Raw genomic sequence first — 27193 nt, 5'->3', positions numbered from 1 at the left:
TTAAATTGCAAAAAGGCTAGGAATTTAGTTCGATAGAATAAACAAATGTTAACACCTACTCTGTTCGAGCTGTTTGTGATGAAATGAACTTCCTCTGTATGGAACCAAATGGCATTTTCTCAGCCACTTCATATGGAGTGTTGGTAGCATGAAATTATAAGTAAGGGTTCCCTAAGGACTGTCTAACACATGCTAAAACAAAACCTTAGTGCTATCTAAGGCACTTTGAGAATCTTAAAGATTTATTCAGTGAGGTTTAAAACCTGTTATATAAACATTGAGCACAGTATCTGTGTTGTAAAGTTGGCAAAGTTTGATTAACACATTGTCAATACTTGAAATGTTGTGCATAGAAAATGATAGATGCTGTTACCTTTGACTAGAAGTGCTTCAGTGTATAGAACTCTCTTTTCATATATATGCAGCAGCCTGAAATAAAAAATGGTACTAATTAACAGCATGTGAATTTTTAAAACTGATTTCAGATCATAGTTCCTATTTATTATTTCCATATAAAATGAACAAATAAGCTGCACAGTGTATAAAAACATTTCAGGCAAAAATGTCTACTGTACACTGAGTGTTAGTTAATTCTATTCAACAATCAGTCACATTTTAACATGGCACTTTATAATAGTATACTGAAGAGGCATTCAACAATTCTAAATGCAAAGCCGTAATCATGTTCCATTGTTAGGTATAATTTGTTTAATATTCTCATGCTGATTATTAGAATCTGAGGGTGTGAAGGAAATTATTTTAAGATACATATGAAAAAAAAATATATATTTATTTTTTGAGTGGAATAAAATACTATAGCTTAATTTTACACGATTTTTAAAGAAATTGGGACCATTTGTCAATAGACTTACTTTTTTCTATTACATCAAAGAGTAAATAGTTTTAGTGAAAGAAAATATCTGTTGAGAAATTGAAAATGATAAAATCTATTGCACTTCATTTGTATTGTTAAGCTAATATTAAGAGTTCAAGTGAATGTCAATATTTCCATCTCCATTGATGAATAGTAACACAGTATTCATTTTACAAGAAAACAAATACAACATACATATTTATATCGTTCTTCAATGCTGCTGGCAAATCCTTATTTGCCATCTCTCGAACACCATTTGGCCACGAGAACATACTGCAATTAAATCATAATATTTCTGTAAGGTTGTGAATATCACATAAAAAAGAAAATTCTACGAAAAATCATTCTTTTATTGATCACCTCTAAAAATCAAACCTATTGTGCAAATATAAAAATGTTTTTTTTACAACAAAGATATGCTTAATGGATGGCCTGTACGATAGTATTAGGCAAAATATATTAAAACATACTTTATGGTTTGCTTTACTGTGATGATATTATTTTTAAGGCCGAAGCAGTTAAATATTCCTAAAAATTCAATAAATTAAAAAGTCCTATTTGTACCCAATTTTAGGATCACATAACATCATATTGGAAAATCATGATTAAAACATTTAACATATTTCTTGTTAACATTACCAGACTATAAGATCGTTACCCTTACTCTTTCCAGCCTTCCCTCATGATATTGCTCTCAACAACCTGTATAACCTGAAATTATATTTGAATTTTGCAATACTTGATACCTTTGTCAATGAAGACTGCAAGTCTTGGTATAAAACCTTTCGATTTCCTCTTTGATAGTCTTTAATATATATACTACATAAAGAAAAGGAAACTCTTTAATGTGAATGATATCTGATCTGCTATCATTGCCGCAATTGATAAAAATAAAATTTGGACAAATGGGAGCAATTCTCTCTCCCCCCCCCCCCCCCCCCCCCAGTCCTGGGATAGCCAGGGAATGGGCCGTGTTTTTACCTTCAAGATGGCCACCCTGTGCCGGGTGAATGGGGTGGTTTTGTCTTTGCGCAAAATTTAGCAGGAATGGGCCTTACCTATGGTACCCGGGGTGCGTGAGCATTTGGTGGGGTTTTACAATCAGTTCTTCGCCGCAAGGCGGGGATTTTACCCAGGCTTGGCTGGATCGAAAGTCAAAGTCCCCTCTATTCCCCAGACCTTGGCTGTGGTAACAATTGACTGTTTAACTTTGAGGTTTGTGGGTCTTACACTTGACAAAGTGCCTTTATGAACCAAACATAGATAAAAGTATCATTCAAATATTTGTCTCTGGATATGACCCTTAAGTCAAACGTCAAACAGTGTCAAAGTAAAATAATGTATCTTTTACTGTTACAATGTAGCATACTTGATCCCAATCCTTGTGTACATGGCACAGCGACACATCATAATGTAAACTGTTTGAGGTGACGGAGCACTTTCAAAGTTGACTGGAGGCTGTTCACCCATGTCGTCATATTGGACGTCCAAGTTTATAATCCCTTAAAATAGTTATAATACGTAAAAGTGGCTGCTTGTAGTGTTGTCCGGAAACAGAAATAGTTGAAATGGTCGCAGTAAACAGTTTTATGGATTACTTAACAACTCGGCCATCTCCGGCAAGCTTCGAGATAGACCTCGTAAATAGCATTCGGAGCTCCGAATGCGTAAATAGTAGTAAGGATATATACGAAAGTGCGATGCGGCTGCCGGCGATTAACACCGTTTTCAATCCGCGTAAAGAAGGCCCATTGTAACAACAAGGAAATGGATTGTGTTAAATTAAATGTGCTTGTTTAAGAGAAAATATTTATTGTAACCTCAAAGAATGTTCGTTTTATGAATATTTAGGTGTTTCCTTATAGTTGAAGCACTCTATTTCCTCTAGAAAAATCGTGAGCACACAGAACATGTACTTGACAGTCATTGAAATGATCATACGGTTCATGGCATGCATGAATCATTACATCGGATTAAATGCATGCATGGACTAAATGTCAACATTTTCTCAACAGTTATCGGAATACCCTATGAACTGTAAGTTTTAAGTCATACTTTGCCGTGTTATTTTTCACACCATGCCTTGCCATTAAAACAACATTACTATTCTGTAAAATCATTGATTGCCTTGTGCAGAGTTTTGTGGGTTGTGGTAGGATGGGTGTGAGCTTGGCACCCAGTCAGCTTTACCAGCTGAAATCTATGCATGCCTTTACTTCAGCATTGTTGGATTTGGGCTTCAGATTTTTTTTGTGTAAACAGTACCACGCCCCCCCCAGGTCTGGGGAATAGTGGGGACTTTGACTTTCAGTACAGCCAACCCCGGCTAAAATCCCCACCCTGCGCGGACGATCCAATGACAAAATCCCTGCCAAATGCCCCCACACCCCAGGGACTCTAGGTAAGGTCCATTCCCCTCTATATTTTAAGCGAAGATAAAACCACCGCATTCACCCAGCACTGCAGGGCCACCTGATAGGTAAAAACACGGCCCATTTCCCCGGGTTAACCCCAGTATTCCCCCGGACCTGGGGTGGGGGTGGGGGTTGCAATTGACTGGTGCATTAAGTTGACAGAACTTGTCTTAAAATTGTATTTGTTCAAGGCAGATCATGCTTCACTTTACCTCCTAAGCTGTGGATAAACCCACTCATTAGAAGTTTTCTTACACATTATATTTGTCTTAATCTATAATTATTAGTCTCAATATCTTTGAGTAAATTGTCATTTTTTTATTAAAAACAACAACACCAAAAGAGTAACTGATAAGATACTTAACTGATTTATTTTTTTTGTAAATAAAAGCCTTAAACAAATATTTAGCCAGGTTACTAAGCATTTCAGCAATGTATACCAGACTTTTTTCAATAATACTTAATCTATTTTGAATAATTGGCCTTTAGATCACTCTTCACCAAATGACTCTTTTATGTCCAACTCCATAAAATGCAAACAAGAATAAATACAGTTTAGATCAACATGTCTCTTAATTTTATTTTTAATATTAGTCAAGTAATAACAGAGCCATCTGTATGCAATCCAATGTAAAATTAATGATAAATTAGGTTTCGCTCCCATTTTTACTTTCATTTCTGTGCCAAGCCCTTTTAAGTGCATTGAGTCTTTTGGGAGACTTCACAATATTTCTGGCGTTTAATCCCCATATATGGCTTTAGTTGTCATACAAATTTAAGTCTTCATTATAAAATATACTGTGTGTCTCCACTTTAACCATAAACACACAATGTGAGGACTATTTAAAGCATTACCATGTGTCAGAATTATAGATCTTTCTTTGCATTTTATTTGTCTAAATGTATTTCCGGTCTCTTTAGCAATATCCTTGTGCCTCTTTGAGTACTTGGCTTGACAGTTTGGTTTTAATTACATTGTTTTGAATGTTTTATTTGTACACAACAATGATGATGATGATGATGACACTATGCTATGCCAAAACCTCAACACATTTTCTTCAAACAAAAAGGACAGTCATTCAGAATAACTTTTATTACATCATTTGAGAAAATAAACTCATACAATCAACGAAATAAACATGCATCTGAAAAATCACAAGTCATGTTATGTGTTCGTTAAATTTAACTTAATAACCTAATAAAGAAAATAAATTGTGGTTGCAGTAAGCAATGCGCATCACTTCTAATAAACATTCCAACAGACTGAAAAATAAATCAACACAAATGGAAAAACTGTTTGCAAGTCCGCTAGTATCTTATTTTATGCCTTATCAGATTGCTATGCAAGCTGGAAGCTTACAAAATCACTCTTTAAGTCTGTTGCCTAAGTAGAAACAAGTATGGACATCCTTTTCCTGAGGTCAAGAGAAGGTATCTTGGAGGTCTTGAACTCACAACATTGAATTTGAGGCTTATCCTCTAGACTACTTTCACATTTTCACATTTTAAAAGGCCCAGTTTACAATATGGCATTTGCAAGGATGTGCCCTTTTAACGGATTTTCTAATAAAATGAACTGAACAAAAAAGTTCTCCTTTATTTGGTCTGCCGATGCCATCTGTTTCTGTTTTTGTAGTTATCTTCCCTCCATAATATAGGAAAAGCGTAGATATATCCTTTACCATATTACCCTTTTAAAATATATGTTCGGATTTATTTAATAATCACGGACCGACAGATGACTTTTATCTTCAACTTCACATCAGTATGTAAGTCATCAAATATTTGAGATGACAAGATGATCCACTGAACGCTTTGTTTCCATCTTGCACTCATTTTTCCAAGGTAGGCGTTGCAGTTGTGTTAGATGATTTCCATGCATTGCAGGTCAATCCTCATACAATGGCATTTTTGATTACATTCGGATTCCAGTGCCTGAAATAGAAAACAGAAAATACAACAATAATAGGAATTATATTTTCAGATCAATTATTTTAAAAGCCTGTACAACAACAAACAGAAAAGTATTCACAAAACATTAAGTGCAACACCAATTTAAAGCTGCATCCTCACAGTTTTCCTGTTCTGACACCTTTTTTATTTTTATCTTTAAACGAGCCAATTGGCAATTATTGTGCAAATGTATGGAAACCAGTGATATTAGACTGCTGACATAATATCAGATCACAGTCTTTCTATACAAGTTTGAAAATTTGGTAAAAAATCCTCCAACTAGTCATATAAGGTCACACATAATAGAACAGATTTCAATTGTTTGGAAAATATTTTTTTGCTATTGCTTAAGCCATAAAATTAATTATATGTGTAAATTTAATTTAATTACTCCGTTGGGCTTTTGAAGAATGACCAAGAAGAACTGTCAATCTGAGAGAGCAGCTTTTAGCTCTGGACCACTGGTAAATTAAAAAATATGAAATAAAATTGTTATCATGTTTAAATTCATCTACAATGTTGATATTTTAATACGGTCAATCCTTGTTGGTTAATTGTAAATTGTTAATTGTACTTTTGGGCTTAAACCAATAGGATACTTGACTGTTAAATTATTGTCCGAATTTCGAAAATAGCACAACCATTACCTCATCTGCCTTTTTTCATTAGAAGAAGCCGGGAATCAGAGTCAGCTGTACCCCTGGTACCATACTCTTCTCTGATAATGACAATAAGATCAATGTTTCTGCATCACCACCACTGGTGGATATCATAGAATTTAGTCTTGAAAGAAATGTGTACTGGTTTATGCGTTCAAACTCATTTTGTTAAACCAATAGAATGAAGATCTAATTTATTTAGAGAACTGTATTAGTGAGCAGGCCGAGGCATTCAATTGTGCCATTACATTAAGTTGTTCGATATCAACACTCACGGACATATAAACGGCTGTCAGACTTTTCAACCCCAAGACTTTTCAACCCCTTTGTCAATTGTGAAATCAAAGACTTTTCAACTCCTTTGTCATTTCAACCCCTAAAAGTACTAAGACTTTTCAACCCCACCTAAAACAAAGACTTTTCAACCCCTAATAAACGAAGACTCTTCAACCTCTTAATATCTCACCTTTTTAATAAAATAACTACAGCAGTAAACAATTTATTTTGAATTTTCTTTTAAAAATCAAGTAAATATTAAGACTAAAAATATAACAGACAGAAAATATGTAATACATACAAAATATACATACTTGAAACACATGATAATACAATAATTCATTAAATATTTACATTCAAATAAATTTTAAAAAATGCTCGACTGTCCATTTAGCTATTTAGTCGCTTAGCCATAAATCTTCCCTATCTCCCTGAGGAAATCCTCACACAATATATATATATATATATCATATGCATGGTACTGCTTCCTAAATTATTTGAAACATCATTTGTTTTTGTTTTAGTTTTTTGAAACACTTTTTTTAAACATTTTGTCATCAATAAAATGGACAATAAAATGATTTGATCTTCAAATAAAATTCTTCATAATATTTCAAAATATCTAGATTTAGCAGACGAAGTACAAAAGTATACATTGAGTTCAAAGTTTTAAGAAATGTATTATAGATTGAGTTTCAAATGCTTTCAAATTACGAATAGAATAACATAAAATTATAATTTAATATGTCAAGCCAAGATGAAACATTTTAACACAGAGAATAAACATTATGCCAAATATCACAAATCTCGGGAAGAGAATAAACGTTTTTTCATCACTAAGTGCTAAATGCTTTTAAAATGTGTTGATAAAATGTTACATAAGTGTAACATAAGATTTTATTAATGTGTTTTATTTCTCAGATTAAAAAAATCAAGACAAAGAAGATATTTGTTTATTTCAGTGTAAGATCGTATTTTATTTCACGAGTGTCATAGAAAAACATATTTTCACGAGTGGCGAAACCAGTCGTGAAAATGTATTTTTTTTATGATCACGAGTAAAATTAAATACGATCTTACACTGAAATAAACAAATTTTCTGTTTCTTTTATGCTTATTTTCAGAGTTTTATTTGTTTTTTTATTTATTTCTGAATAACCCCCTTTTTTGAAAAGGGTGGGCTTTACGCCGCTACCCGTGGGGCGCCCCTCATGCATAATTATAGCTGTCAACTTTTCTCATTTTGGTTTGCTGAGAAATAGTTATCTGCTATTCATTCTTATAGCTTAATATTCGCTCGTTTTTTATTGCAAAGCTTTATGAACAGCAAACAATGAAGTATTATTAGAGCACATATGTTCCAAAAAATAATGAAAACACTTTTTATTTTAAGATGGGCATGAATACATAACCAACTTACTACGCCGCTATTTAAAGAATGAAAATTTGGAAGGTCAAATGTGTTAGCAAAACAAATGTGGATACTCATTGGATTTTAACCATTCTTCTTAGTTTAAGACAGCTTGTACGCGTGTTTTTATAGTAAGTTAATATTCAGTCATCTTACTGTCAGACACCAGTCTGTTTCGCTTTAAAATGTTTGTTTTTCAGATAAAGAGTAAATGCCACGCTAGTTTGTTGACACATTTTGAGGTGTGGGTGGGGTAAAAAATATCGGATCTATCTGTAAATTGTTGTGTGAGTTCTCCAGGAAGCTCATTTACGTACTACAACGGTTAACATTTCAAAATACATTTGAACGATGATATAAATTTTTATTTATGTTCGAACAGTTGTTTTTGACTTTAATTTATTAGGTATGAAAGCAAATGTTCGAACATTCAGCTTCAAAGATCAGTAAAATGTTTGATAAACGGGATAACATTTCTTTATCTTTTTTAACATTTTTTGACATAATTTACTGAAGTCCAGTGTTCTGTTTTGATCAAGGCAAGTACATGTAACAGCAAAGGAATTTAAAAGTAGTTCTCAAAGTTGATATTTTCACTCCTTAATTGCAGTGAAAATATCAAATTGATATTTTCACTGTTGTTATTTCACTGTTAAAACCCCATATTTCATCGTAAAGCATGAACGAAATTCTATTATAAAGTAATATATATATGTAAAAAAATGCTATAAGCATTGTATTGTCTTTTCATAAATGCAATTAAAGAATGGAATGAAGGTCGCACATTCATTAATGGGCAACATGTGTGACATGGTCATAAATTCCTAAGGGATTAAGGGGCTTCATAACACCTTTAATTGAGGTTATAGTAACTTGAAAGTGACAGTTAATTAAGGCTGTAATTCCCTGATGGCCATCATTCCAAACTATGAGCAGCTTGATAAATTTTGTGTATGATTTTCTGGATATAAAACCAAACAAAAAAGATATTTTATTTATTTATACCCCAAATATCAGAATTTTTAGATAATACATTATCAAGAACTAAAATCAAACTGTACTGAAATAGCAATATGGTACTACAAAAAATGTTTCGACTGTTGAACTTTGTACATAATATATGTGAATTCGCTGAAATATATAATATCCTTTTAGAATAAAACAACAATTGTTTGGGGTAACAAGGCATCAAAATCTTACTTTACTGTACCATTGTTAATGTTCGGAATATTTTAGCATATTGAAAAACACTAACCATCAAGTGCTTAGTAAATCAAGGCAAAGCCTTTGTAAATTTCATCCAATACTTTGGAGAAAAGTGTAACAAATAAGACAAACAAATCTTTAATTGTATTTCAATAACAATTTGTCAAGTTTCTTTGCAAAAAACAATGAAAAAGACAAACCTGACTGATGAAAATAAAAGGGGTTGAAAAGTCTTTGATATAGGGGTTGAAAAGTCTTCAATATGGCTATTAAAATAGTCCAACTAGGGGTTGAAAAGTCTTTGATTTAGGGGCTGAAAAATCCAAACTGGTAGGGGTTGAAAAGTCTTTAAAATAGGGGTTGAAGAGTCTAAGGGTTGAAAAGTCTTCGTTTTGAGAAGGGGTTGAAAAGTTTTGGGGTTGAAAAGTCCTGCTCCCATAAAAAATACATCCTTGGTTAAAAAAATGTAAATTTTAATTATAAAAAGTTAATGATATGAAATGTATGAGATAAATACACTGAGAAAGAAAGTCTAACCTATAATCGGTCTAAGTAAAGTCAGATTCAGACTTATTTGTTATTTAAAAAAAATAAAATAGAGTATTTTTTTTCTTATTTTTTGCCACTGATCACTGGAGCTTCAAAATTGTTATTTACTATATTAGAATCTGTCAAATGAAAGAAGACTTTACCCCATCCACTAAGAATTAATGACATTTCCAATTAGCTTCTCATTAGGGCTCTTTTAAAACTATTTTTATATTTTATTAAAATACAATAAGTATAAAAATAACACTTACACACAAATAAGTGGTAAAAGTTCGCTACTCATTCTGTCTTTGGACTAATATATCTCTTGGTTGTTTGAACATCTTCTTGGTCGGCCATGATGGACTATTTTCTTACGACCCGTATTATATCCGAGGCCATATCTTGATACTAGCCGAGGAGTTCCGATTGCGTGAGCGTGTATAGAATAAAACGCCGACCCCTATTCAATGGTATTCAATAGTATGTACTGTTCTAAAAGCCGTACGCCGTCCCGTACGCCTTTTCGTACACTTCAATTCTTGTTGATTATGTAGTACCTTTAGCATTCAATTTTGACCCCATTAAATATTGACATCGGGGGTCTATTTTCAACGAATCACGGATCAATTTTTAAAGTTCAAAACTGACCTGACCGATTATTTATGATCCTTCCTCGCGTGTTAAGTTGACCCTAGTTGAAAAGTGACCAAGAGTGGCCGGTGCTATTCAATATCATTCTTCAATCGTCGTTCAGACAGATCACATCGCACAAACATCGTATAACGAAGACACGATGGCATGAAATGGGCAACATTGTGATGATTGTGGGACACTTTTTGACACTACGCATGATGTGCAAGGACCACGGGTGAGATTAGGACAACATGATTTGCAATTTACCTTAATCCCTTAATGTTACGAATGTTGTGAATGACGCGAATGTTGTAAATGATGCGATTGTGTGAATGTCGTTGAATGTCATAAATGTTGTGAATGTTGTAAAAACCTGAGTTTTGCGAAGGAAGTTAGGTTGGGTATAAATGACTGGCCGGACCGGACCAAATCCGGACCAATGGAAATCTCCGAACTGTTACGGAATTCGTTCGGAATTTTCCTAATTTTGCGTTGGTATAAAAAACTGGCCGGACCAGACAAAATCAAAACACGCATTGCTATGTTTTATAGATGGTTTAACCTGACATAATAAAATATATTAATTAATAACTAAAATATCTATGAAACAAGTTACATGGCAATGCGTATTTTAATTTGGTCCGGAAATTAGGTAAACTTCCGAACGATTTCCGTAACAGTTCTGAGACTTCAGTTGGTCCGGATTTGGTCCGGTCCGGCCAGTCTTTTATACCCAACCAGAAGTTACATTCGGAACTCCTTGGCCATTTTTTTTCGAAAACAACCTCGGATGTATGCCGGTACAGCGGTTGAAGTAGTTCTTAAATTTTTGAATTATCTCATTAATTAAATGTAGTGTTTTAGAGTTGTATTCATTGATCTAAGTTTAAATTGATTGCCAGTGAAGTGTTTTATTGCAAACATAATTAAGATTCCCAAGAGTTAAGTCATAAAGTTTAACTGCTAAATAAAATTACTACGCGATCTACTTGCAGCGGACTTAAATGTACCACTTTTTGAGTATGTAAACCGTCCAAATACATCCGAGGTTGTTTTCGATATAAATGACCGAGGTGGTCCGAATGCCAGAAGTTACAGTTCCGAATATCATGAATGTAACGAATATTGCGAAAGTTGTGAATGTCGCGAGTTTCGTGAATGTTGTGATCAAAAGTCCCTTATCTTGCAAATGACGTAAATGTTAAGAATATCGTGAATATCGCGAAGTTATGAATGCCGTGATCCAACAAATATGACCCCGGAAATATTATCGCTCTTTACAACATGACGGCGCCCATATTGAAAAGAAGTGACATTATATCGGTCCTTTATGGGTCTAATTCAACTTGAACTTTGAACTTTTACTTAATATTCATGGCCTGTTACAGGCATACAGAGTTAACAAACACAATACAATAATAAAATACAATGACGAACAACTGATACACATATTAACTAACAAATAAACGACATGGAAATTACTCTCTACAAGACTTTAAATATCAAGATATACATATACAAATGACATACACATTTCGCTTAAGATAGGTCAAAAAGGGAAGATGTAGCTGGGACTCAAATATAATTACATGTATCTCTTATATTTGAACAAAATAATTTTGATGAATGTGGCTAATCTAATTATAGTAGAGGTATCACACCATTCACAAAATCAGCCACAACATCAAGTTTCTCCATTGCGTATTAAGACACGAATCAACATCATTCATTTCAGACCATGTTCACGTTATCGAATGGGTCTGCTTAGCGTAATGATAATTGAGCTAATCGCCAGTGTCATCATCACATTTTCTTAAAGCCTATTAACAAGGTATATCACGAAGCTTGCCGGAGATGGCCGAGTCGTAACGATTGCTTCACAGCAACATGGACCCATACGTCCGTGATAGCAAGCATGGTAAAGTAAAGCAGTTTCTTTCATATTTTTAAATATTTGTTAACAAAAAAGCTCGTTTTTAAACTGTTGTGTTCACATTTTACATGAAAAGACTATTTTCGATTTCTGGCTCTTAAGAACATGCACGAACCCAGTTATAACGATTTATAGTTGTTATCGCTCGTTTAATTCGTTTGCTCAAAATACGTACTGTTTAAGATAGATATAAATGTATTTTGAATATTTTGGGTTGCATTGGCACAAAGGAACGTATATGCCAGAAATGGCTTCTACTCGCATTCTAGAATAAACAAAATCAGAGGGCACTCGACATACCACTGGGCCACCTTAGAGTGGAAAATGCATCTGGGCCGTCGTAGAGGGGTGCATCACACTGGGCCATCGTAGATTGGGAGCATGCCACTGGATCATTGTAGAGGGGAACATCCCACTATATCATCGCAGAGTGGAGCATGCATCTGGGCCGTCATGGAGGGGAGCATAATTATCACTTGGACAACGTAGATGGGGAGCATGCCACTGGGCCATTGTAGACGGGGGCATTCAAGTGGGTCATCGTAGAGGGGAGCATGTCACTGGGACATTGTAGAGAGGAGCATTCAAGTGGGTCATCGTGGAGGAAAGCATGTCACTATACGATCGCAGAGGGGAGCATGCCACTGGACCATCAAAAAGTGGAAAATGCCACTTGGCTATCAAAAAGTGGAGAATGCCACTGGGCTATCGTAGAGGGGAGCATGCCACTGGACCATCAAAAAGTGGAGAATGCCACTGGACTATCAAAAAGTGGAGAATGCCACTGGGCTATCGTAGAGGGGAGCATCCCACTGGACCATCAAAAAATGGAGAGTGCCACTGGGCTATCACAGAGGGGAGCATACCACTGGGCCATAGTAGAGGGGAGCATGCCACTGGGCCATAGTAGAGGGGAGCATGACACTGGGCCATAGTAGAAGGGAGCATGCCACTGGGCCATAGTAGAGGGGAACATGCCACTGGGCCATCGTAGAGGGGAGCAAGCCACTGGGCCATCGTAGATGGGGAACATGCCACTGGGACATCGTAGAGGGAAGCATGCCACTGGGCCATCGTAGATAGGGAGCATGCCACTGGGCCATCGAAGAGGGAAGCATACCACTGGGCCATAGTAAAGGGGAGCAACCCACTGGGCCATAGTAAAAGGGATCATGCCACTGGGCCATTGTAAATTCATAGCAATTTCACGAAGATGTCTGACATGCATTTACATAATCTAGTGGCTCAGATTGTAACGTCTATGTGCCTCGGGAAATAGTTTTACTAATTCTACTTTTATTATCAAGCTATTCTTGACCTGAACAACCTACCACGCTATATAAAACATTCCAGAAACAGATATGCATTTAAGAATGGAGTTACAGATTACCTCAAACTGTACATCAGGAAAACAATTAATGCTCAGATTCAAGTAAATATCAGCTACCCATATTCTGTTTATCTGTGATAACTGTTATATTTAAATGGAACCAATAGTTTGATCTTTGACAATTTGTATTTAAAAAGACCCCATTGGAAATAAGTTGTAAAACTTTATGGGTTATTATGTGAAAGTATATATGGACCGCGTCAAGCGATTTTGGGCCTTCGGACAATTGTTTGACACCGTCAGAAAGTATGTGAATTGTGACACTCTTATTCAAAATCAATACTAGCTCATATATTACAAACATAAAGTTTGAGTGATAAACCTTAAACTACTTACTAAACAATGCACTTTTGGAAAATATATATTATCAATAACAAGATTATGACCGTGTATTTTCTTATTGAAAACGCAAAAATATTAAATGATTGGTGAATGCTAAAAGATTTACTCTGATTTACTATCATTTCATATGGTAGATATACCGTGTTTCTGCACCTTTCTTTCAAATTAAACTCGGTATCCCTCATAAGAACCATTATTTTTGTATACGTGTTCATCCTTTTTTGGTACATTGTATATTAAAACACTTGTATTAATTATGGTAATCATAATTGGGAGTATCTTTAATTGTTTAAAGAAAGAGCTCTGTACATTGAACAAAGGAAAGTGACCCATTCGAGGTAAGTACTATCTTTAAATTTATTTTGAAATCTAAGTGGTAGTAAATTAAAAAAAAAAAACACTTTAAAATATATCCGTGAAAAATCCGTCTCAGGCGTCTGCATAAGTGCGTCTTTAACTTCCTTATTTGAAGAAAGTTTATGCAAATCATGAGAGTCCTTAAATGTGCCGTGTATGTAGAAATTTTTTATCAGTTTTTAAAACTTTAGTTTAGTATATTTAGTATATTTTCATAAGATACGTTGAATGAATACCCAGAGTTTTGTTTACACGGAGTTGCTATATACTGAAAATCTATACATAGATGTATTGTTTAATTCCTATTTTACAGTTTATCGGGGATATAGCTCAGTAGGGGGCGCGTTTTAGGAGACATGTGCAGAAGGTCTGCGGATCGATATCTGGTGGCAGAGCATACGTTTTGTCTTTTTTTTTAAGCAGCTCAAACCTTTTCGAAAATTTATTTTAGGGCTGTATATTTTTATTGACATAATGTGTGCATGTCTTTTTCACAGAATATGTATTCACTTTGTAAGCTGCATAATTAATATAAGTGTTTTATTATTAAACTATTTAATCATAGTTGACATATTTTATTTCATAACTAGGAATTGGATTCACTTCTGGGAACTTATGATATTGAAAGAGTTTCAATAAGTCCATATCTGCGCCCGAGCGCAACGAAAGGAGAAGACAGTGATTGGGATGCTGGAGAGGGGACGTGGGAGGATGATGAGCTGCTTCACCTGGATACCAGGATGAAAGATTTTCTGTCGGGATGCACGTGTAACGACAATGGCGAAATCATACAAAAACCCGATGAAAATACAGGTACCGACGACTGCAGTACGAATCAAAGCACTGAAAGTGCTGAGGGACGGTACTGCTTAAAGCTGGCAGCAGGAGAGTTACAACTGGTTGTATGAATGTCACATGTGTGGAAAGAGGAGATTGAATCAGACAGTAATCACCCCTAGTCTGGTATTGTTTTGTAGAAGAAAGTTTCTTAAGTGGGAATTCAGGAAAAAAGGGCAGGGTGCAAGGTCAGACTGTGATCTTCTGATGTGCATTGAAAGAGCGCTAATGGGGCATTTGCAAGGGTCAATGTTCAAAAGATATTGTGCATGTGTTGTAACTACTCTCAATACCAATACAAATGGTAAGGGTTGCTTTTATCTCAAATTAGTATCACAATTATGTGTCTGTATTATTTTTAAACATTTTTTGAATTGACATTTTGAATATCAAATATAATTCATAATTATTGATGGAAGCTCTGTCTAACAAAAGGACACAGTGGGGAATAGTAATACAGCAACGAGTCGGGAAAGGGAAGCAGGTCACTGCCTTCTGCTTTTTAGGCCTAGCTTAAGCACGGCAATGTTAAAAAATTGGGTAACAACTAATAGGCTATGACAACAACTATTTTGGCTTTGATAAGAAGGAAACCACAAAACATGAACACTGAAGTGCATACAGATATAAATTTTATTGATAGGTTGTAAATGTTTTAATGAATTTCAAAGGAAAAATGTAATCCAAAATAGATTAAAACAATAAAATGTTGAATATGATTTATAAATGGCAGCTAATATAAGAGTATAGCTATTGGAGGTTCTTCATTAGCTGTAGCAGTTAAAATGCTGACAGTGGTGTATGCATATGATGTAGCTGGTTAAATTTACATATCAACAGTCAACAACACCTGTCTTAGACCAATGCCTTAACACCAGCAGTTCAATTTCAGAAAAAAAGAACAAGGTATATGAAAAGGAAACATTCTCTTTTGTGCGTTTTTATAGTTGGTCTATGATTTAATAAAAGTTATTATGCAGTATTTTATTTCATAATCTGAATAGGTCTGTAGTTGAGTCCAATTAATATTACTTATAAAGTATGTCTTTATTTCTCCATAATTATCAATATTATACCAGGGTTTATTAGATCAATTGGGGGTGAACCAAAAGTACCAAAATCAGCAAGTTCAATTTTTCCTTAAAACAGACTGAACTTATGAATAAGGGCTAGTATGAGGTAAAAAAAATGCAATATTGTAAATGAAAAAATAAATATTTCTATCCCTGTCTCAGCTATGTGTATACACTTGGGAATAGCATGTAGGGGTCCTGTGATTTTTTCAAGACACACTCAGAAGCTTTTTGTTTAAAGAAATGGAATTTACTCGGTCCAAAAACTCAATTCAAATGTACACTAAGATATGAATTACATAAGGTTTGGACAGTTATTTTTCATCTTGCAATGGTATCATCTGGTGTCTAGTCCCTTGAAATGTATTTCAACCATGCCTGAATGACAAAAATGCAAGGTAAAGCTCTAGGAAACAATGGTGTAATATGAAGGCTATATCAAAGGATGGATTTCTTTTAAAAGAATTGAAAAATTGTTTACCATTACAATTAACCAGTCTGTAGTGTTATATGAATCTATAATTAACTACTGATAATGTACAGGATATTTGGCTTATCAAAATAACCCCTGTTCTAATAGCAACAACATAAAACCACCACACATACTATTAAATCTGAGGCAAAGTGAAAGTAATGCAATTCATGGAAGATGACGCAGCTGACAATTATCAAATAACATGAATGACAGGAAGAGTATATCCATTATCACACTCTTTTGAGCAGCATTTGTCATTATTTACAATTGAACAAAAAGAAATTTACATAAAATGAGATAAGCACTGAATCATGAGTGAAGTAATAATGTGAAAACAATGAATCTAAATGATACACATGAAAAAGCTATAACATTGTAGCAGAAAAAATATGGAATGAGTGAAAATGATTACAATATGTCAACAAGAGCCGTCGTAAGACAGCGCGCTCGACTACGCCGCTTTGACTTAGAATACAATAACGATGTAATAATACCAAGTTTGGTCTCTTTATGTCAAACCTAACTGAAATTATTCGATACATAAGTTGACTTTGATGCTGCCCTCCCACCAGCCCGTCCAAACAATGACGAAAGTCATTTAAATAACTTGATTTCCCATTATGAAAATGTGGTTAAGAAGGAAATTAGACAAAAATACTAAAAAAAATCAAAAAAATCAAGGGCCATAATTTGTATTAAGGCTTAAAATGGAGTTATGTTTCTTGTTGTAAGATGGTCTTAAAGAATTTTATTAAGTGCATTTAATAAACGGTATAGAAGTTTTTTTTTATTAAAATCCCAACTTGCCCTTTACTTTTATCTTGCCTAAAACTTTTACCTTAGTCAATCAGGGGCCATAACTTGTATTTAGGATATGGAGTTATGTAGCCTCATTGGGTGATGGTCCTGAACAATTGTGTAAAGTATTAAGTCAATTGAATGAAGGGTATAGAAGTTATTAAACAATATCCCAACCTGCCCTAAAACTTTAACCTAAGTTCCATAGTCAATCAGGGGCCATAATCTGTGTAAAGAATAATATGGAGTTATCTAACCTCATTATGTGATGGCTCTGAACAACTGTGTGAAGTATTAAGTCAATTGAATGAATGGTATTGGAGTTTTCAGTGAAAATCCCAACCTGCCCTAAAACTTTTACCTAAGTCAATCAGGGGCCATAACTTGTATTTAGGATATATGGAGTTATGTAACCTCATTGTGTGATGGTCCTGAACAACTGTGTGAAGTATTAAATCATTTAAACAAAGGATATAGAAGTTATTAATAAATATTCCAACTTGCCCTAAAACTTTAACCTAAGTTCCATAGTCAATCAGGGGTCATAATCTGTTTAAAGAATACTATGGAGTTAACTAACCTCATCATGTGATGGCCCTGAACAACTTCATGAAGTATTAAGTCAATTGAATGTAGGGTATTTGACTTATAAGTGAAAATCCCAACTTGAACTAAAACTTTAACCGGACGCCGATGCTGGAGCGAGTAGTATAGCCCACCTATTCTTCGAATAGTCGAGCTAAAAATCATTTATTTATGAAAATCTTGATTTGTTTAAGGCTGTAAACTGCAAAAAGGTTTGTCCAAAAATAATTTCATAGCTGTTAAGGAATGTTTGGAATATGTTTCCATAAGGGCATTAGGTTATTGTTATTTTAATTAATTATCAATTTGGAAGACATTTCTAGGCAGCCATAAGTAGAGCCTGATTTTAACAGTGATTAGACTTCAAACTTAGAAAGAAATGAAAAATATAAAGACAATTCAAAGCAGAAATGTCAAGAGGCTTATTGCTGAGTTGTTATCGGAAATAAGACATTGACTGCCCTGTATATAATGAAGTGTACTAACTATATGATATGAAAATGTTCATAGACAACAGTGGTAGAAATAAATAAAAAACAAATTCATCTAGATTATCTGTTAGTGACACTGGTATGGCAACAGAAATTGAAGTATGTGAACACCAATACAGAGTGAAAAATCGCATCTTAATAAAATCATAGTTAACTTCAAGTACAATATCTATTCATAGAGCACTGTCAGATAAGACACAAGTAATAAATGCAATAAATTTGTCTGTACATACTGGTCATCTCAAGTTGCAACAGAATTTATAACACAGGAGTTTATCATTCTTCATTTAGTATGATTGCCTTTCAGACCTTTCTAGTAATGTTTGAATATGAAGAAATGGTAGTTGAAGTAGTATACTGTTCAAGCTGATGGTCCAGGTACACAGATAGTTTGTGTTAATGAAGGAAGTTAGTGTAATTTCAATATGTTCAGTTACATGTTATCTTGACAAATTGGTGGCATTAAAACTGAATTGTTTAAAATAAAAGTGAAGACTTCCTTCTGTTGCCTGTAGGAAGCACAATCAGCTGGGTGGAATCAGCATTGAGTCATCTGAAACTCCACCATCCAATCCTCTCTTGGCCTCTTTCACAAAGGTAGCTCAGATTTTCTGCAAATGTTCACATATGCTAATTATAAATTCAAACCTTGAATACTTCAAAATACCTATCAACTAACATATTTTAAACAATCAATAAGAAATACAGCTGAAATTAGAGACAAAATAAAGAATGTATTGTATTTGGCAACGAGTGTTGTTTTTTTTTTCTTTAAAATGTATGATGTGGAAAAAAGTTTTCAAACAGCATTGATGCTTGTTGTTTTAAGTATGATTATTGATCTGACAAAAGATCATAGGCTTTTGGACCAAATAAATGACACTCAGCTTAAATTTTCTAGATATCTGATGGTTATTCTAAAATTATATTCACCTGCATTATCAGTACATTGTTCGTTGTGGTAGTTGTAGTGAATGGTTTGTAGGTGTTGGCAACAACATCATTAAAGCATAACATCAGTATGTCTCCCGGCCAGACATCTTTCTCCACAGCTTTGAGCCTGATGGTCACAACCTCATTGCGTCTTGAACAGTAAGACCTGGGGTACTTCCTGCATTAGAAGACAAGAAGAAAATGCTTAATAAACTCAGTGATTTACATTAACAGAGAAACACAAAAAAATATGTACTAGCACTATACAAAAGCAAAGTTATATACATGTAAGTGGTGGCTGTGTGAAAGAGTTTAGGGCAAACTTAGAAACTGATATATCAGCAAGTTGATAGTTAGATATTTTTCAGTAGTTAAATTTATATTTGAAGGTAAAATGGATTGAAAAAAATGTATGATATATGAAAGATTCCATACCTGGATTATTTTGCTGGAAACTGACATCCTTGTTATCCTTAAGGAAGACAGTGGCAGCCCCTGCATGTTAACAAACCAGCACTAGATGCATTTGCTGTTCATGCACAACCAAACCGCTATTAAATGTAGTGGAATTTCTTGTTCCTAGTCTGCCAAATACTGTCTGTGGATGGTAAAGAGCACGTTTGACCTGCTGAATTTGGTAAGAAATGTTATTTCATCATGGAATGCCATCTGACCTTCTGTGGTACACCACATTCCCACAGGCAAAGACTGGGGTATGGCCCTCTTTTTTCAAAGGCTTCATTGACGGAATTCATCTGCAAATACATATGTTTCATTTTAAAATGGCGATGTCTATTTTATCAATTGATCAGCTTAATGATTTTTATATGGAAATTGAAGAATAAGGTTCATTTGTAGTGCGTCAATACTGTGCTACAGATGCTGGAAAAAAATTAAAACAACTCCAATCAATAATTCAAAATGATAATTCAAAATGATAAAATAACGGTTGAATTAATAGTGTTGCTATACAGTGATAAATGTTGAGACCAGGGCCAGTATTCAGTATTGATCTTAGCCTTATCCTTGTCATCGAAATTAGACTTTTGGATGAACAAGCCCGAATTCTTATGCTATTGCATGGAATCATATTTTTGAGCAAACCATGCTATATAAAATTCAAAATTTGAGCAAGCCCGGAAGTCATTTTACCAGTGCAGGGCTTGTGGGCTGGTGCTAATTTCGACCACTGGCTTCAATCAAAGTTGCTTAATAAATACAGCCCCAAGTGAGGGCTTTACCTAGTCATTGATACACAAAAACATATAACATTGTTTTGCACAATATCAGTTTTGATAAGAAGAAAATATTACTCTATTTATTAGTCATGTTTAAAGGAGGAACTTTCAATGGCAGGGGTGTTAAATATTCATACAGACTTCTCAGGGATGTGATTGACCTGGCAGCCGGAGGGCTGAAACATTTTGGCCATGGGTTTATGGGGTGGTCTTTGGGTCAAAAGCGCACTGCTGTAGAAGAAAAAAATGGCTTTTAAGAAGCTCTTTTGAGGGCTCTTCTGACTTTAAATTTGAAGCAAACATGAATATTAACTTAAACAACTGAAAGCTACCAAATATTATTTTTTTCCGGGTAACTTTTTTTTTTTTTTTTTTTGGGGGGGGGGAGGGGTCTCTGGGGCCATAAGATCCGCGGAATTCCGCGAATCCGCGGACAAATCGCATCCCTGACTTCTTAATGTGTTATTGTGTAAACACCTAGTTATTATATTAGTCAGGCAGGTGCATTGTTACCTTTGTGAGCACTTTTTCAGTCAAAGAAGCATAGTTCGTAATTTACTGTCAATCATATTATAGCATTTAACTAAAATTTAGTCTACTTTCAGTACAGGTACAATGGTATGTAATCAGAGAAGTATGATTCTAGAGTGCCGTAAGATCTTAAACAAGTTGAATCCAAGTTTGTGTATATATGGTATTAATATGAGCCATAATCAGTTGTAACTGAATCTATTAACTGGCGTAGATTGAAATTGGTATGCTATAAGTGTGCAATAGAAGCCCTTTCATTTTGATCATAATTGAAATCTCCCTTTATATACACTAACTTCTCTATTCTAACAGATACTGGGTTTTGCTAATTTGCATATTACCAACCAAGTTTACATACGTATACCGAACGTACTTCCGTTTTATACGGAATATTATTATGAACGCACATCCGCCCCCTACTGCGGACCGTTACACTATGAACGCACATCAGTTTTCTTCTCTTTTTTTTTCAAACTGACTATAAAAACGGTAGGGTCGGCGCCTATACCGTACGTAGGGTCGGGTAACCCGAGCCAAATGTATTTTTTTCAGGCCTAAACAAAACAAATTAATAAATTGTTTCTGAGTTGTGTAATTGCACACTCGATACTTGCAACACCATGAATTTTTAGCATTTGCAATAAAAACAGTTAATACACAAATCAAACCTCAATTAACTGTAATAGTTACGCAGTCTATTGAGTAACCCTACTTTAACCTACTTTCTACGTCTATTTTTAGACTTGGATGTAAACAACGACTATATTGCACAGTTTTGTTTAAATGCAGTTAAATACAGACCGACAGGCTATACAAAGCTGATGCACAATAATTTCACGTTTTAGATGGCAAAAATAATACTCACTATACACATAGACGTTAGAGTCAGTCGCATTCATAGTCCTTGTTTTGTTCTGTGACAGCGTTTGTAGGACTCCTGTCAATAGGAAGAATTTTAACTGAACCGTGAACGAAAATAATTACAGCAACAAAACTTCTAATTTTCTACAAAGTAAGATATCTATAGCTTAATAACTGACCGAACTAATTTTTCAACTGTATGTGCTCCTACATATCATTTTCAAAATATCAGAACAATATACCAAAATAAAGAACAAACTAAATTCGTTCGAAAACTCTATTGTAAGTAGTCACTCACCGAAACTTGCCAGCCGATGATTGGAAGATGCTTGGAACGATGTGTATTCATACATCATTTGAAACATATCAATCAAATTCCTTGAATACTAAAAGTGCTGAACAATGGATATGGAGGAAAAGGCTGACCAAAAAATGAATGAAAATATTTTGAGTTTTATGAGTCGCCGAGTTTTGAAATTTATTTAATGTACGTGGTGTGGCCTAGATCTAGATTGATACTTCTATATCTACAAATGATTAAAAAGTCATCCATCTTTAACTAAACGTTCTTATAAATTATACAAATATTTATAATAAATCAGGTATAATACATTCAATAGTACAAGGAAATCAAAATAACCCATAAAAATTAATTCAACAGAAATAATTCAATTTTCAATTTTCTGGCCAGCGTTTTCCCTCTTCATTTATATGGTCAGCTCTCGGGTCAGCCTTTTAGCACAAGACAACGCGCACCTGCTAAGATAGTTCCAAATGGCGATGTTTTGTTGAAAGAATCCGATCTGAATACGTTTATCATAAAACACTAGTGTCATAAGAGAAAGGTATAACCTACAAACAATTCATGTGTAACCATTGTGTTTTTATTTAACAATGCACTGTGAATATTGTGGAGTTACAGTCGAAGAATATATTTTACAATATGAATCAGCCGCCTTTGGGCGCTACTTGACTCGCGTACTTATGAATAGCGGACAAAAGGTTTATTTCATTTGGCCGTGCACTTCCGTTTAAAACTGGTTCCTGGACGCTTCTGTTTGAGGTATGAAGCCGGGGACCAAATGATGCATGCCTGTCGAAAAGTAGCATGATACCTATGAACGGCATTGCTTCGCAGTACCGTCCAAAAATGGAAAATCTGAAAAAATAGCTATACGTGATGGGACCTTTGCATAACTTTTCACATGAAAAAAGCAAAGGGTGGAGAGTAAGATACAAATATGTGAACGATGGGCGAAACATGTGCAAGTCGGTTTATGCTGACCTTTTTGATCTTAAACTACATTAAGAGCGTTCCGAGAGTGCATGGTAATTCCGGGAGAAAGCCTCACAATTCAATTAGATACGACGATGTTAAAGTTGTGGTTTAATTTTTAACTTCCTTCTAAAGACTGCAGAAACAGACGATCTCACTCAATCTGCGACTCTGAGGAGCAGCGATGGGGAAGCGCCTATATAATTACCGTCGGACACCACACAAGTTGGCCTTCATAAAACATATTAGAAAGAAGCTGATAAAGCCGCTACAAGAAAGTTGGTCATCACCAGTTTCAATGACATATATGGAGGCAAGGTTGGGTATTAAGGACTGGCCGGACCGGACCAACGGAAATCTCCGTTCCGATCCGGAAAAGAAAGTCGGGTATGATAGATCTGGCCGGTCTGGAAGGTGTATAAAATATGAAAATATGTATTGTTTTGTGAATTGCATTTATAATTTCAATAGAATTGGTAAACAATGCGTTTTAACGTCGTGCAACAATTTAATGTCGTCCGTTTCATGTTTACTAATTACAAATGATCAAACATTGGTTTCAGATAATATATAATTATTTATATTTAATAATAACCTCATAAAGAGACAAATTCAAACGATTATGACTATTTTTACGGAGTAGTTCCGTGAAATAAAGTAAAGTAATTTGCGTCAAACGTGTAATTGCTTATTGTTTGACTTGTACATGATGAGTCTGTGAGAAGGTTTGTTCTTGGTTCCGGATTAATTTGAGTTAATTTTGATGCACCTTTCTCTTTATGGGATTCTTTTTAATGAGTGTATATTGTCCACATGGTGTCTATCCAAACATTATCAAGAATTATATGCAACTTATGTATTATATATTTAATACTAATATGTAATAAGCTGTTAATTGTTGTTTTCTTGTTGTTATTATTATGATATGGAATTGGTGGTGGTGTTAGAAGTTTATACTCCGGGTCCCGGCGTGAGCACATTGAAGGGTCCCAGAGTGACAGTTCAACCACCGCACACCTATCCTGGGCGGTGAACCAGTACTAGGTGCCTTCACTACTGCAAGGAACTGTCAGCTTCTGTACATGGAACTGGTCCGGTCCGGCCAGTCTTTTATACCCAATCGAAATTCTGAAGACTTCCGAGCGATTTCCGGACCGCTAAGGATATTTCCGTTGGTCCGGGATTGGTCCGGTCCGGCCAGTCTTTTATATCCAACCGGAGGCAATGTGTACCGTGCATCAGGATAATTGGTCCTCGGGCGATGTATGCCAAACGTGCGAACTACTTTGAAAGAAGATAAATGACGCCGTTCAGGAACAGGACAAGTTGGATGCATCATCTGCCTACGTAGAGCATGTGGAAGTATCCAACGTTTAAATATCAGGTATCAAATTGATAAATTCAATTGATTTCATAAAAAATAAAAACATGTCAGTCACATACATGTAGTAAAATAACTGATTGATTATAGAAATAGTTTTATCAAACAATTCATAAGGTAATATTATGTCAGTATCTTAATATTCCATTTTAATTGTTAATCATTATAATTCTCTAATAATATCTTCCTTTTGTGGTATTTTTATTCAATCAGTCTTAAATAACATAACCTTTTATAGATGTTAAAGTTAATGTTATATTGTTTCTATTACTCTCGTATAATAAAAAAATGTACACGACATATATATATATACTAAATCTTAATTTTACTTTTCATTTTATTTGTGCTATATATATAAATTATATATTTGTATATACAGCACAAATAAAATGAAATGAAAAGTAAAATTAAGAAGAGTAACAGAAGTAAAAAATATGTAAATTTACTACAGAATATCATGTTAAGTCTCATTCAGAATATTAAAAATAATACATTGACTTGAAGATCGTGCCATGGTTGGTTTTGAGTTCATTTGTATTGAATTGTCGAATTTATACCAAAAAATATGTAAATAAATCTTGTTATATGTAATGGAAATTTAAACATATGCTATCTTATTTTTATAGACGAAAAATGTCTTTTTTTCACCATAAATCTTATTTCTCGCCGACGCTACAGGGCAAACTTCGTAGGGAAAAAACTGTTAAAACTCCTTGTTTAATAGTAAGTCTTTTCCCCCACTCATTTTTTTTTTTATATTTATTTATCCATCTTCAACTTATTTAACTCTCCTTTAATATAAAAAAATCTAAATTTAATTGAAATAATAATACGTAAATGGCATCTTTTTTGCTTATTTTTGCTCAAAATAGTATTACTTTCGCCACAAACTTTAAAAAAAGCTATCTATTATCTTAATACCACCGAAATTCGAAATCGGTATATATTTCCTTCTTTGTTACAAAAAAATGCATTTAATAACAAACTTTTCTAATATTATTAATTATCGCGAATACCTTTTTTGTCCAAAAATCTTCATTTTTCGAATAGTGTTTATATAACATCTTCATCTTTTATCAATTTCAAAAATATTTGAAATATTAACCCTTTATGAATTATTTTTCAATTTGTGTACAATAAAAAGAATATTTGTAAAAAATAAATGAGATATGAGGCTTCCTAATCCAATAGCCCCCAAGTCAAATAGCCCCATTTTGGTCAAATAGCCGCGCACTCACATTTTAAAATTGGTCAAATAGCCCCCAAAAAACGCCCCCACTTTTTTTTATGTATACATGTATCCTTATTTTATTCCAAAACATTTTTAAACCTTTATTTTTTTCAAAATGAAGTGCAATTAACGTTATTTGTATATTTATAAATCTGACAATTTTACCAAGTAAGAATATCAAACGTTTTAAAATATTACTTAAAAATAATATATTAGTACATCAAATCTACATTTTTAAATGCCATAAGTTTTTTGTGTTTTTCTTTATTTTAATATTGATTACGCATTGAAATTAAGTAACAACAAGAAATTATATAATTTAACTTTTTTTTTTAATTTTTAAGTTAGTTTAAATAGTATTATTTTTTTATGACAAAACAAATTCATTTATTTGAATTAGGATACAATATAATCGATATAGTTATGAGATATCAAATGACTGGTTTAATTGGATTTTCGCAAAAATTGGCTCGTAAAAAGACAAACAATAATAATGTATCAATATGTGACTATTTACATTGTATTATGCTACAGGCTAAGAGAGGTGTACAACTACTAACAATTGCATACTGATCGCCATGAAACACAGTATATATTGTAACTTTGGTGCCATCTCCCGCACTAATTGCATTCCACTCCATGCTGCCTAGGCCCCACCTCCTTCTCACAATCTACACAAGGATAGTCCATTTTGCAACCAAACACTCACAATTAATAAATATGACTTAATAAAAATGAAAAATCCAATATACACTTAAAAGACTGTCAATACGACTTAACAAACATGAATAATCCAATATACACTTAAAAAATACCCATCAAGCACCACATTCATGAACTCATTTCCACAATGAAAGCTTTGCTAACAATCAATCATTTTAAACTAAATCTAAATTGTTATTAAAAATATCAAAGAGAAGGTGTGCAAACTAAATCATTTGAAGTCGGTTATTAAGCTAAGTGTGAACCGACTTTAATATTGTGCAAACTAAATTATTTGAAGTCAGTTATAAAACTAAGTGTGAACCCACTTTAATCTTTCTTCAAAGGATTATTGCACAATGTGATAATTTAGATGCCCTATCTTCTCTAATTAATAAATCTTTAATATGTGCAAATTATTTTTTTATATTTTAACATTTTAATTATCAACAAATGCTAGTGTTTGATTAGCAATTATGTAAATGCAATATATCTTAAAAATATTACAACTTACCTTCAAATATAAATACAAATATCTTAAAAATAATTTTATAACTTACCTTTAAATATACATTCATTATGATTCAAATATCTTAAAAATATTACAACTTACCTTCAAATATAATTTCAAATAAAAAAAGTGGGGGCTATTTGACCAAAATGGGGGCGTTTTGACCATTTTTTTCCAAGTGGGGGCTATTTGACCAAAATGGGGGCTATTTGACCAGGTTCCGTTATGAGTGGTTCACTTTTCATGATGTGAAATCCACTGCTTCCTGTATCACCCTGCACCGGTATGACT

At 33.9% G+C, this 27193-nt stretch overlaps 1 long non-coding RNA gene across 1 annotated transcript; it reads right to left on the bottom strand.

The window, feature by feature from the left end:
• Positions 1-5097: 5097 nt before the first annotated feature.
• Positions 5098-9618, bottom strand: LOC128207769 (uncharacterized). The gene is made up of 3 exons (XR_008256762.1): positions 9594-9618; positions 5889-5959; positions 5098-5223 (listed from the first exon to the last, which is right to left on the bottom strand). It is a non-coding gene; the product is annotated as an uncharacterized LOC128207769 (long non-coding RNA).
• Positions 9619-27193: the final 17575 nt, after the last annotated feature.

Source organism: Mya arenaria, chromosome 11 (genome assembly GCF_026914265.1).
Source record: "Mya arenaria isolate MELC-2E11 chromosome 11, ASM2691426v1".
NCBI lineage: Eukaryota > Metazoa > Mollusca > Bivalvia > Myida > Myidae > Mya > Mya arenaria.
This window is presented reverse-complemented; position numbering and strand designations above follow the sequence as displayed.